We start from the raw sequence: 8,062 nt of genomic DNA, 5'->3' as shown, positions 1-8,062 counted from the left end.
TAAATAAATTTAAATTTAAAAAAAATTGAAGACTTTAAATGTGCCGTGTGGATTTTTACCGCTGTGTGAAATGCGCCGTATTTCCAAGTGCGATTTATGACTGCATTAAAGTTTTCCTAACGCAGGTATATGATGATGTTCAAATTTACTATTGAATACATTTTTTTCATTTTTTTTGTTTTATTTACTGAGAGATACAATAAGATAAAAAATATATAATAATAGCGACGGTTATGCTGCGGTAGCAATTCCAGTGAATCCGGGTAAATGTAGTTTAATCTCGGTGCTGATTAATGGTTGACTAAGTATTTTGGTGTACGCATTTAAAATATAATATCATTAATATAAAACATGGATTAAAAAGACAAAATAATAAATAAAACAAAATGTTTTCGCCATTATGATGTTTATATGGGTAAACCTTTATTTTTAAATCAGCCGTCTTGAAATCGTCAAGCATCTGTCGGAAAGTTTAACCGCTTTCAATCACCATTTTTAAGACTCAACATATAATAAAAATACCAAATCAAGTTTTATTTAAATTTTATGTATAAATGAGTCAATCGTTTTTAAATATCCTGCGCCATCCAATTCCTAATCCAAAGAGTTTTCTTATTGTTAACTGGTTCATCTTCCAAAATCAAGTACATCTTGGTATAAAAGAAATCATATTTTTTGCAAACTCGCTCGCAACATACGCCGTCGTGTATTCATTTTCGTAGCGGTGACGTGTGAACTGCGACTGAATTTTCGTATTGTCCCAGCGTTTATGTTCTGCGCGGTCGAGGCTGTCCACGGAGCCGGGACATGACAATATTGTCATATCCATTGTATTGTCCTCGTGTAAACAAGGCTTTATACAAGTGTCCAGTGTCAGGTCAGGCAGAAACCGTGTTTATAATTTCAGTTTTCAGTATTTTATCTCTTTAGTATGTGGCACCAAAACCTTTGGTGGCACTGGTGTATAAATAAATATAAATTTATTTTTTAAATACATTATGATCAAAAAGTCCAATGGAAGTAGCCAACACCACCTAGACTCAAGGTCTAGGTATTGAAATGATGTGGGCCACTTTTTTGACATTTGTAATCGTCAAAAAATAATAGGTTACGATTCTACAGGTTTTTAAAATAAATTCTGACACAAAGGTACCTAAGGACCTGCGTATTTAATTGCGCGTATTTTTTTAATAAAAACCTTAATAAAATACCAGTACTCCATAAAGATAAGTTAAAATTGAAAATTTTGTAAAAAAAGAAAACAAACCTTTACAGAATGGGTATTATTTGAAATTTTGTTTGAGAATCATTTACACATACCCTATTTATCAAAACTAAACATATTACAAATAACACGTATAATGAACCAATAAATATATTTTTAAAAACATGCACGTATTATGACAAATATCGTGTACCTATGTATAACTATAAAGCATAAAAGGTTCTGTTTTGGAAAAAAATATTAAGTCTTAATTTTAAACTCTTAAAAATGATCGTGAAACATCGTGTTTCCACTAGTAAAGGACGGAATATTCAAAAGTTCAGGCATTTGAAAAAAAGAGACTTTACTAAACTTTTAAATACTGTTTCATCATTCCTTTTCCGTAATTTATGCAAATAAACATATAATTTAGCCCTGTAATAGCAAAATAAATTAAAAATCATAAACACGCCACTCATATTACGCGCGTGCGTTCCGCATCACTGTCATCAACCGACTAAAGACTGAATATGTTTTAAACAGCCCCCGCTACAGAACAGCGTATCTGTCTTCCTTGTTATGAGTTTTATCTTATTCGTACTCTCTATTATACAGATGTGTTGCTGAATTAGCGGACATTCATTCTTCACGTAGCAGGGATAAATAATTTTTGTATCCAGCATAGTTTTAGAAATGTCCAAATCCGGTGTGAATATGTCCATTTTAACATTACAAAAAATTCGAGTTCATAATTTAAAAAAAGAAGCGACGTATATCAAGTATTTTGTCCAATGTTGACTAGTGTGATGTCACAGCCACACAAGAGTTAATATAACAAGGTTTAAATACATATTGTTACTTACCCTAGAGTATTTAATTGGTGTAATTTTTACGATGTAAAACTTTAACCATTTTAAACGTAAAATTGGGTCAGTGGAGAACACAAGAGTGTAAATTTTGGACCAGATTTATAATTTCCTTTGCAATTGAGAACACAGCACTTATTAATAATTTTTCTAAGTCAATTTTTTTCTTAGATCCCTAAAATAGTTTTTTATTTTATATTACTCACAGTTGTTTTAATAGCAATTTTCCCCTTTCAAAGAAAGAAAAAACATGAGTGAGGGGCGTTCTGTCGGGTGGAAAATGGTGAAATATGTAGGAAAAATACACGGCTTACCATACAATAAAGAGCGTAAAGGAGCGAATTCAGTGTAGTTGAGTGTGTTCGTTGCGGTTGAGCGGAATCAGTGAAACTAGGTGAGATCTGCGAAGATGAGCGTAATTGGCGAAGTTGTGTGAGATTCGCGTTTTGCATGTTGTCTTCTGTCGTCTAACTGGATACTCCGTAGATGCTGCGTAGAGTACGGCGTTTCCAAACGCATTGTTTGAAGAAGATCTCTGCAGCAGTTGAGCATCCCACCGGATACATCCTGGTATCTCGGTAGAACCGTCGGGTGTTTGATGTGTTGATTTATTGCATGTTGAATAAATATATGTCAATTTGTTGAGGAGCGCGTGAGTAATGGAGATGAGGAGTTGGTGCGATTGCACTTGAACTACATGCTGGAGCTGAGCGAACTGCACTAATAACTGCACTAATAACTGCACTAATAGGGCCGACTCACTGAACAGGCTGACTGATGTTGGCTGCGTCTTGTGGTCTCTTTGTAGACCATATTCTTTTGTGGTTCATTTCTTCATGGTAGGGACGATGGAAATGTACCGCAGGGTGACGATCTCGTTTTTATGTGCAATATTGCTAAAATAGCAATATAAGTTGTATTGGATTCGATAGAAAATGATGACATTGCATCGTTGGTCATTAGTCTATTTCAGGTGAATTAATTTTACACGTGTGTGTCATCAGCTATGGACTATGGACCCTACATATGTTTAATTGAAAATAACATACTAATTTGTTAAAAAATAGTGGGTTAATACATTATTTATATACTACTAAGTGTCCATAGTAGAATTAGTTTGTTTAAGTTTTGTTTTATTCCGATTATCCTGAAACCTCAAACCAGGTAAGATTTTTTGTTCCGCATGTGTAAATATTCTTTATGTTCCGGACGCGCGGGCTTTTTTTTATTTGAAAATTTATTTATAAACTTTTACGGATTATTACATTTATTTTACATAAAACAATATATACATTTTTCATTTATACTCTGTTGTTCAAAATAATATTTTTTACATCTTTTGAAAAGTTTGTCTGAGTCTTTTGTTTAGTTTTGTCTGGTAGTTTATTGTATAATTTCAGTCCCTGGTTCATTAGTCTTGATTGTCCTTGTCTTGTTTTAGAAAGTTGCATATGGTATTTGTCTGATATTCTCGTATTATGTCCATGTTGACTACAATTTTTTACAAGCTATAGTTCTTCGTCTACAATTACATTAGTGTCTAATTTATGGATAAATTTTAATGATTCTAGTTGAAAGAGTTCAGTTATATTTAATTGCTTAGTTTGTTTAAAAAGTTCTCTAGTTGCAGTTAAATACGGAAGGTCATATACTAACTTTAATATTTTATTTTGTTGTTTTTGTAGTCTGTTTATGTCATTTTGATATCCTGCTCCCCATAGTAGTTGCGTATAACATATTTTAGTTTTTACATAGGCTTCATACATTAAAATTTTTTCCGTTTTTGGAATACAATTTTTGATTTTTAAAAAAAGACTCGATAATGTCGCCACTTTGCTAATTAAATCGTTGATAGGAATTGTCCATGTTAATTGTCTGTCTATTGTTAGTCCTAAGTATTTAACATAAGAACAAGACTTATAAATGTCATTTAATTGTGTATTTTATAAAGAATTAACTAAATATAGGGCTTCGGTATATGTAAGAAAGTCAAGTGCGAATCTCCAATAAAGACGAGTTGTTTCACTTTCGGATTCGGCCTTGACAAATACCGGGGGCAAAATATAGCTTAAAAAAGGAATTTATTTGTATCATGTAAAATATTGGATATTTAATTTTGTATAAACACGTATTGATTTCTATGCATTTTTTATATGTTGCGTGCCGCGCGGCATACTGTCGACTAAACCCGCGCGTGGGCGGATGACGCTATTTACGTGGCCGGCTCGCATTTATGGCGGCGACCGCGCGCTCGGTCGTCAGGCAGTGCGTTGCGGGCGCTTTATAACCTGTACATTTGAAATAAACGATCAGTTCGCTCAAGGCAGTTGTATTGTGTATTACTCTCCACCTCCGCGCCCTCCGCTTCCCGCTGGACTTCGTGCTTCGCTGCTGGCTTCTGCCGTGACTGTCCTGACTGCGCTTGCCTCTTTTGACCAACAGGACCCGTTGGAAAGCCCTTGTCAGGGCTACTAAGGTTTACTTAGTGGTCAGTGCTTTCTCGGTGCGCTGGGCTCTCAGAACTCCCGTTTACGCCGGGTGGGCCGATTGAGTGGAACCAGGGAGACGAAGCCACCACCCCCCCCCCCCTGTAACGGGTCGGTTACACATTAATTTAATTTATTTTCATTGTAATATTTTTTTTAAAAACACGGATGATAATGAAAAACCACCGAATTCACCGGATAGATCCCAATCCGATTCATCGTGTGGCACTATGGATACAGTTCCAGACCCCACCGAATTTGTAACAGGAAAGTCCAAATCTAAAAAACGAAACTTATGAATACGAGGAGGAGATCTAGTTCTGATTCAGACCGCCCTCACCCACACAAACCCTCAACCTCTTTACCTCTGACTTCTGCTACCCCAGGTACCTCACACGTCCTAAACGCAGTTCCACCTACCACCACATCTATCACCACACCTACCACCACACCTACCACCACACCTACCACCACACCTACCACCACACCTACCAAAGTTCAATCCCGGGTGTATAATGGAACAAATCCCGCACCATTAATTGTACACGTAACCAAAGTACAAGTAGACGATGTTACCTCAACCAACTTGTACAATATTGACTTCGGTCGATTTATTTATAGAAATAACATCCGGACTGCCTGAAAAGGAATTAAGTCCGTCGGTTGTAACAGTGTTTTTGTGGAGTTTAAGACGGCAAACAAGGCCAATGCGTTTGTAGCATCTGAAATAGACAAATAGCTAATTACAATGTATTTATCTTGACTTTCCAAGTTACCAAACAGAGTGTTACCAAAAACATCCCTTCGCACTGGTCCAAACATGATATTGTGGAGATGCCGAGGTACCTCTTGGATTTGGTTAAGTAATCAAGGCTGGACGACTAAACTATAGATCGAGTAATGGTGACGTAATCGAATGGAAACTCTCTTACACGCTGGTTTTGACCTTTGACTCGAAATCGCTGCCTTCCCATATATCCATATTCAATGTGTCCCTCCCTGTAGAACTCTATGTGTTCCCTACTATCCAGTGTTTCAAATGCTGTAAGTATAGGCATAAAAAAACCCTCTGCAGATCCCTACCGTGCTGTAACAAATGTGGATCCTCACACAATGGGGAGGCCTGCACGGTAGCAGTGGAGGGTATAAAATGTCTTAATTGTTTCGGTAATCACTCTGCTAACAGCAACCTGTGCCCTGAGCTAGAAAGACAACAAAATATTAAACATGCGATGGCTGAAAAAAGCATATCGTACGTAGAAGTAACGAAAATGTTCGGAAAAGCGACGATTTCTTTCGTAGGAATCGTTTCTAAAACAACAAAGCCGAAAACGATTGCTCAAACCTCCCTATCAACATCAAACCAAACCTCCAAACCCAATGCTCCTCATCACGATCCCTCACTCCTTTTTAACCCGAATGGACAACTTTCTTCGGGATCTAACGGGGGTGTTTTCCCCAGCACAGTACCAACATGGAAAAACTCACTGATTTCCACTATATTGAGTATTTTACTTTCATCATTATCATTCCCTTTCCACACCTAATAGTGCATATAGCACTGCATTGGTACACCAATCGCAGCGTTTCTTGATCATTTTTGTTATATGAAGGTAAGATGATCAGTCTTACGCTTCAGGCAACCAGTCCAGGGACTATGATATATTCTGGTGTGAAAACACCCCTTTAAAAAAATATTTCATTTCAACTATGTCGGGAATCGAACCCGAAACCTCTTGCATGGTAGGCAAACGCGCTGAGCATTACACCACGAGGCCAATTTTACTTTCACTCCTCCAAAACAACCCTCAAATGCCGTCCAACGTCGCCCACCAACTTCAACATGTTACCTCTCTCCTTAACTACTGCCATAGCTCCTTAAATGAGGATTCTTCAGTGAAACAGTCATAGTATCCTGAACAAAAACGAAGATCTTCAGCAACAATTCAAGAAAAATCTATCTCCTTTGCGGCTATCTCGAAGACATGGATTATCCTCGGATCTACCATTAGATTCCGAGGATTCCACTGCCTTCGGGATGACCGCGAAGATGGAAGGGGTGGCTCCGCTCTTCTCATCAGAAACTCCCTCCCTTTTATCCCTGTCAACGTCAAGCCTGAAGGTTGTCCCTTTCAAGTGACAGCTGCAAAGGTAAATGACTTGGCTATTCTCTCCATATACATCTCCCCATCTAACAAACCCCCGAAATCCATGTTTCAAAAATTGACTCCCCCGTTCCTTATCCTGGGAGACTTTAATGCTCACAATGCCTTGTGGGGTGCTCCAACATACGACAGGATGGAAAGAGACATTACTGACCTCTTAGGTGAACTGATCATTACTGAACTGGATTTTCCAAACTGCAGCGCTGCAATAGCACCATTGCTACAATTGTCAATTAGTGATGATACTCTTGATAATGATTATTGTCCTATAGTGGTAAACATCATGTTCAGCCATAGATATTGACAAAGTGGTATATCCCGCGAGGAAAAGCGAAGACCGAGATATATCACAGAAAAGGTTAAGTGGAGAGACTTCTCTGATGACATTGAACTCAAAGTGAACGAGCTGCTCACGCCGACGAAAGAAAATGTAATGAAATGCCATGAAACATTATCATCATACATCGTCGATGCAGTAGACAAACATGTCCCGATAAGAAAAAAAGCAATGAAAATAAACCCCCTCCAGCCTATGGTGGGATAGCGAATTTATTTATTTATATTTGGATAATTTATATAGCGCCGTTTTTGTGAAAATCACCTCAAGGGCGCTGTACAATAAATAAATATCCCACTACGTCTTGCAGCTACAGAGCGCATGGGCGGTTGGTATTCTTGTTCCTCGTCTCCAATTATGATATACAGGAGCTAGATTACAGCACGTCTTGCAGCTACAGAGCGCACAGACAATAAAAAATCTAGCCCCTTTTTACATTTTTTATTTGACAATAAAGTTTAGAGATTTAGTGATATTTAAAAAAATAAAATAAAAAAACAATTTATAAAAATTAGATTACAACAAGTCTTGCAGCTACTGAGCGCATGGACGGTTGGAATTCTAGACCTCATTTACTAAATAAGGATATTTGATAGTTGATAACATTTACTTATTGAAGCTAGATTACCAATCATCTTGCAGCTACAAAGTGCATGGACGAGTGAAATTCTGGCCACTTAAAATTATAAATTTGTAAAGTGTTTGTATTAAAAAGTAAACAATAAAAAACTTAACAGATAAAACAGATAAAGCACTTCAACACTATGGATAACATAACAGATAAAAATATCCGAAGGGTAGCTTTCGTAAATTTCGTAAAATTTTGGGTAGTCATTAGTCAGTGTCGCACAAGTGCAAACACATGTTGTTTGTTTAATTCCAAGAAGATGGTCCGGTCCACGTGTAGTTGCCAGAGGGGGGAAAGAAGCCTATTGTTCCAATGACTTTGTATCCATTTTAGTCTGTATTATTTCGTTTTATAATGAGTATGAAATTCCCGCTCA

This window comes from Micrasema longulum, unplaced genomic scaffold (genome assembly GCF_059751315.1).
Source record: "Micrasema longulum isolate JH-2025_06_02 unplaced genomic scaffold, ASM5975131v1 h1tg002029l, whole genome shotgun sequence".
In the NCBI taxonomy this organism is placed as follows: domain Eukaryota; kingdom Metazoa; phylum Arthropoda; class Insecta; order Trichoptera; family Brachycentridae; genus Micrasema; species Micrasema longulum.
Note: the sequence above shows the minus strand (reverse complement) of the source record.